Source organism: Pezoporus occidentalis, unplaced genomic scaffold, assembly GCF_034315485.1.
Source record: "Pezoporus occidentalis ecotype Australia unplaced genomic scaffold, CSIRO_AGI_Poc_V1 ctg54, whole genome shotgun sequence".
NCBI classification, from domain to species: Eukaryota; Metazoa; Chordata; class Aves; order Psittaciformes; family Psittacidae; genus Pezoporus; species Pezoporus occidentalis.
The window spans coordinates 5,105,732-5,111,378 of record NW_026915877.1 but is presented as its reverse complement, the minus strand read 5'-3'; the positions used below and the strand labels follow the sequence as shown (position 1 = coordinate 5,111,378).

Sequence of the window (5,647 nt, the reverse complement as noted above, 5' to 3'; positions counted from 1 at the left end):
GCAGCCATATGAGGAAAGGCTGAGAGAGCTTGGCTTGTTCAGCTTTGAGAAAAGAAAGCCTAGGGGAGACCTTATGACTATGTTCCACTATTTAAAGGGTAGCTACCAAGAAAATGGAGACTCCCTTTTTACAAGGAGTCATACAGAAAAGAGCAGGGGTCATGGGTACAGGTTACTCCTGCGGTGGTTCTGGCTGGACACAAGGGGAAAATTTTTCACACTGAGAACAAGCAGCCAATGGAATAATTTCCAGCGACGGACACTTCAGATGCAGCTCGGTAGGTTGCTGGGCCAGGTAGTCTAGATCATGCTTTGCCTAGAAGGGTTGGACTAGATGTTCCTAGATCCCCTCTAACCTGGGATTCTGTGATTTTATGATGGGTGTATTATGCAGTTTCTTGGGTTTTTTTTTAATACTCTCCAGGAATAAAGTAGATAGACATTGCTCACTTTCTAAGGAACTTTCTGGACGATCGATTGAGGTATGCAGGGGCCCTCCACGATTATAGAGAACGCGCGCATTGGTGGTTCAGTGGTAGAATTCTCGCCTGCCACGCGGGAGGCCCGGGTTCGATTCCCGGCCAATGCAACTTGCTTTTGATTTCTGTTTTGTTTTTTGTTTTTTTTTTTCCCCTTTCGCTTTGTGTTTGGCAGAAAACCCGCTGCGGCGGGAGCCCAGAGCGCTTTCCTTTCCTTTTCCCCTCGGGATTCCCGACCGGGAAGACGCGCCGCCGTTTTCTTCCTTCGGGGAGAAGGGTTGGAAAAAAAAAGAAAGGAAAAGAAGCCCCTGGAGATGCCGGGGATTGAACCCGGGACCTCATACATGCAAAGCATGCGCTCTACCACTGAGCTACATCCCCGGCTGTAGGGCGTTTTTGCCGCGTGCTATCAGAGGTAGGCAGCCCTAGTGCCCCTGCCGCCCCCAGTTACCCACACACCTGTATTCCCTTTCTCTATATAGCTGCTTCCGGCGGTTCAGGGCTCCCCCGGCACCGCGCATGGCCGTGGAATAGAGCGACCAGCCGCGCGGAGCGGGCCCCGAGAGCTGCACAAGCCCCGTCCTCGCTGGAGGGGGAGTACCTGCCGGGAAAGCCCTTCCCCTCCCCGCAGTCCGCGTTTTAACGTCTGCGCTCCTCTACCTCTGCCTCTCGGTCCCTGACCAGTGTCTGTACCCCAAACTCCCTTCGGGACCCTCGGAGGCTTCAAAGGGACCGGAGCCGCAGCTAGGAGGAAAGACCCTGAACACCTGCCTAACCCGCCTGCTTCTTAAGTGCATTTTCCTTAATCTCGGATTTTTCTAACAACTCTAAACTTCTAAACTGCCCAGTAGGAGATTACTTACTATGACACAAAATGCACCTCTTCTAGGATATTCTTCCCATCTAAGTGTGGGCTTGTCAGGTGTAAAGGCTTGATACTCAAGGAAAAACAGCCCAGACAGGTTCTCTTGGTTGCATTACCCCAGTAAAACCAGCAACTTCCACTACCTTTATTGGGAGCTACCTGGTCCTGCTCTCCACATTTGTTTTCAGAATGTAAGCACAATCTCCCTGAGATGTGCTGCTCTCCGGATGCTTATATCCCGTGACACATAATACTATAGTGTGTTTGATGTCCACTCTTAGAAGGCACCACAAGCAGCTGTATCTGTTTCAGGGGGCCTAAGACAAGGAGGACCCTTCACCACTGAGCATAGTTCCTCTCATGTTCCCTGTCTAGACATTCATAACCTCAGCGACTCATGGATTTCCATCCTGTCAGGAAGCAGCATTTAACAGCCTGGCTTTCTTCAAAACAGATTTTTAGCAGCAGCTTTTGAGGAATTACTGAATTTGATTTTCATAATTAACACAACACACAAACTGTTTGATTTGTCTGTTAAGACAAAGCACAGAATAGCAGTGGCTCTTAACGAGGCTGAGCCAAGGGTGCAGGGTAGGTTAATACCAACCACAGCAATAAAAACACAAAGCAATTTAAAACCTTCTCTTCCTTTTTTCCCTCTTTTTGTTTACCTTTCTGTAGACCTCAGAATAGTAGAAAATGAATAATACAGATATTACTATGCCTTTATGGCTTTCTCAGCTGTGATGGACAGTCAGTCCAATTGTGAAACTTCCCATGTGGAAGGTGGATCAAGGCAGAGGACATTCAAGCTGCTGAGAAGAGCAGCTATGAATCCAAAGCATATCATCAAGTATTTAATTACTATCTCTGTGGAACCAATACAAGAGCTTATGTGCTGCCTATATTAAAGTGAAACAACGCTTCTATTGCAGCTAGATCTAAATATCCCCTGGACCATCACCTACCTAATACAGAATAAATTGAATTATTCAAGCAAGACTCAACAGGTGGATGCTACAGGAGAAAATAAGATGGCTCACAGTGAGCTGTAAAGTAAAAAATGACCCACAGATGGCTATAAATCTACCCAACGATAAGGCCAAGCCTACCAGAAGTGCACATTCTTTGAACTTGAGGACAAAGAAATGGACCCCTCTTGGTTCTGGACAGTGGCAATACAGCTCCCAGTGCTGCTACATGCACATCTCATGATCCTTCAGCTGTCGTCCATAGCTGAGGTCTTGCACAGATGCCTAGAGGCAGCCCCGGTTCCAGGAAACACTCTTCTCTTGTGCACAGCAGTTTTAAGTGCTACGGGATGCAGGGCACAAGTTGGACATTCAGCTTTCTCCAGAGCTCCCTCAGAAGACTACATTCACCTCTTTGTGTTTTTCTCTGCTGACATCAGAGAAAAACAATGTCACTGTTATCTGGCAGCTCCTCCGCATTCCTTGGTGGGATTAACTAGTTCCTGGTACCTCAAACCTCAGGCCTTTAAGGGAGACCTCCCTCGTCCCCAGGGTGTTTTCATTGAATCTGCTCATGTTTTTGCATTTTTCATTGATTCTCGCTAGATAAATGCTTAAACTCACTCTGTATTTTCCACAGGAATTTTTCACCAAGCGAATGAATTTCTGAAGTCTAGCCTGAAAACAGTTCTGTTTCAAAGCGACCTCATGTACGCACCACATACTGATGACAGTGACATTCTGAACAGTCAGATAGGCATTTCTACATTTCTTTCTGATGCAGGTTTCTAACACTGCACTTCTTCCCATGATTAAATGTTTGCACTCGAAATTCCATCTTAAAATAGGCACTCTCATTCAATAAAATACAGCAGCAAAGCATAGCAGTATAAACCAAACATGAGGAGTATTCATTTCCCGAATGCAGCCCAGCCGCAGGCATTCACTGCCCTGCGCCGTCCCAGATTCCTCTGCCTGAGCAAGGTCTCTGCTCCACTGGGAGCATTTTCCTTCCTGTGGCAATGGTATCAGCCATTTATAAATAAACAACTAAAGTTGGTTTTCTTCCATCACACGATCATTTCATCCGTGTGTTTGAAGTATCCAAATGAGTCAGTGCAGAATATTCACGAATCTCTTACATCATTGCTACTTCATTTAGTGTTCCTATCCTGCACCAAAACCACATTCCTGCTGGAGATTAGGAAAACTGTAAAATGACAAATTTCAAAGATTATGAACAACACACTAGCTACTTATTTATGCCACTTAGCAAACAATTTTAATTAATAAATGTAGTAGAAAACCCAAAAAACAAGGACAGAGTTGTGATTTGCAAAGTTAAACAACTAGAAGAATTGCCAACGTTGCATTTACTGACTAGTTTTTACCTACTGCCACTAATGAGGGAATACAGTGCTCAGAGTCAGCTTTGGCAAGTTCTGCATGTTTGCTACACTGGGCTTGAACAAAGTTACAAGCTTCAGTCCTCCAAGTACAAATTGTTTTTAATTCTGTGCTTTTCCATCTTTGATTTTTATCGAATTAACTCCCTTGTTTGCTGTAGTGAAATGGAGGAGTAAGGCGAGGAAGTCTTCCACTAGTTCCAAGTCATCATGGGCTAAGTGTTTAGCTGTTTTTTTGTGGTTCCCAGTGAGAACATCATGAGAACATCCCCAAACTCTAGGTTACAAATCAGCCCATATTAAAGAATTACAAAAATTAGAGTTAAAGAAGGAGATAAAAAGGCAGAAAACAGGATTAATGTACTGAAATGGGAGATTCATTAGGGTTGCAGACAGATAAGTAAATTATAGCCCTGAAGAAATTATTTGACTGGCAAATTAATTACGCAATATTACAATGGGTTTCTCAGCCAAATTTAGCCCTCAGGAAGCAGGTAGGAGTCTGCATGACTTAATAAAAGGAGCCTCAACTGGTCTTCAGATTAATCAGAGATGAAAATTAGCATTTCTGGATTTGAGGGAAATAGGAGGTTTTTTTTAAAGCTCAGAAAGATGGAATCTAGCACAATTGTACAAGTTTGTGTAGGCTGTAAGGCCATTGAGATAGCAAAATGCTCCTGCCTTTCTACAGGCCTTTAGTTTACAGACCGACCTGCAAAGCCATGGTAGAGGCTGATCTGGAAATGAACATAGCAGTCTTGTTAGGACAGATCATTCCACAGGACACTTTATATAATTGTTTAAGAAATGCCTGATTAAAATTTTCTGCAAAATATTGTACCCCAACCCTGCAAACATACATTATTGTTACTACTTTTTTTATTGCTACTACTACTATTATTATTTCCTGACTTACTCTCTCAGCCTTTTCCCATGCCTGCAGTTCTCCCTGTCCCTGCATGCAGAAATATAATAGACAAGAATTTTTACAATTATTTTTCAGTTTTCTTGCTAAGTGTCATAAGTCTAAGTAAGAGATATCTTCAGCTCTCTCATGAAACAAATGTTCTTTGTTGTTGCTGGAAAACCTTTGGAAATACATTTGGAAATTGAAACACATCACCTTCTAGTGATAAGTATCATATGACATGCTCATTAACCCAGTCTGACCCATAATGTCATTACAAATATAAAGTAAGGTTTTTTTCTGATGGCTTGAAATTGCACAACAAGAAGGCAAGGCTCATACGGATCGTCTTAAACCAAGTGTAATTCTTACTTCAAATCACAACAGAGTGTTTCAGCTTCCAGTGCTCCATTTCCTCCAGGGGAATCTCTTGCTTCTCTGTTCTTCATGTCCTTCAGGTTACTTCTGGAATCCAAAACATAAATGCTCTTTCAGACAAAAGGAAGATGTAAGTCTTTTGGAAATAAATAATTTTGAGATACTGTGGGTCTCTTCATCCCTCCTGCTAGCTAGGGGCAAGCTATCTCTAGCATGGCTGAAGAACCACAGAACTGGCATTTGTCCTTGGCAATTCGGATACCTTCCCGTGCATTGGTCTTAATTTTGTGCCATTAGCAATTACGTGGCCACACTTTGCTTTCCACCCAAACCACATGCCAAGCATCGTGCTAACTGCAAGTAATTCGTTGTGCTGAATGGTGCCAATGAGGGTGGGAAGCAGAAGAGGGGTGGCCCATCGCCCCCTGCTGCTCAGCTCGATATGAAGAGAACCACAGGTTGGGATCAGGTCAACCCAAACAGGCAGCCCCCCAGTTGTTCTAATATGCTACTACTACTACTACTAATAATGATGAAATGGGAAATACCAAAAAAGAGAGAGAAAAAAAAAAAAACAAAAGAAAGCCAACAGTGATATGCAATACAATTGCTCATCACCCCCTGACCAATATCCAGCCTAT

The 5,647-nt window shown here is 43.6% G+C and overlaps 2 non-coding genes across 2 annotated transcripts; one reads left to right on the top strand and one right to left on the bottom strand.

Moving 5' to 3' along the window:
* Positions 1-518: 518 nt before the first annotated feature.
* Positions 519-589, top strand: TRNAG-GCC (transfer RNA glycine (anticodon GCC)). The gene has a single exon. It is a non-coding gene; the product is annotated as a tRNA-Gly (tRNA).
* A 199-nt stretch (positions 590-788) lies between these two features.
* On the bottom strand, positions 789-860 carry TRNAA-UGC (transfer RNA alanine (anticodon UGC)). Its single transcript has one exon. It is a non-coding gene; the product is annotated as a tRNA-Ala (tRNA).
* Positions 861-5,647: the final 4,787 nt, after the last annotated feature.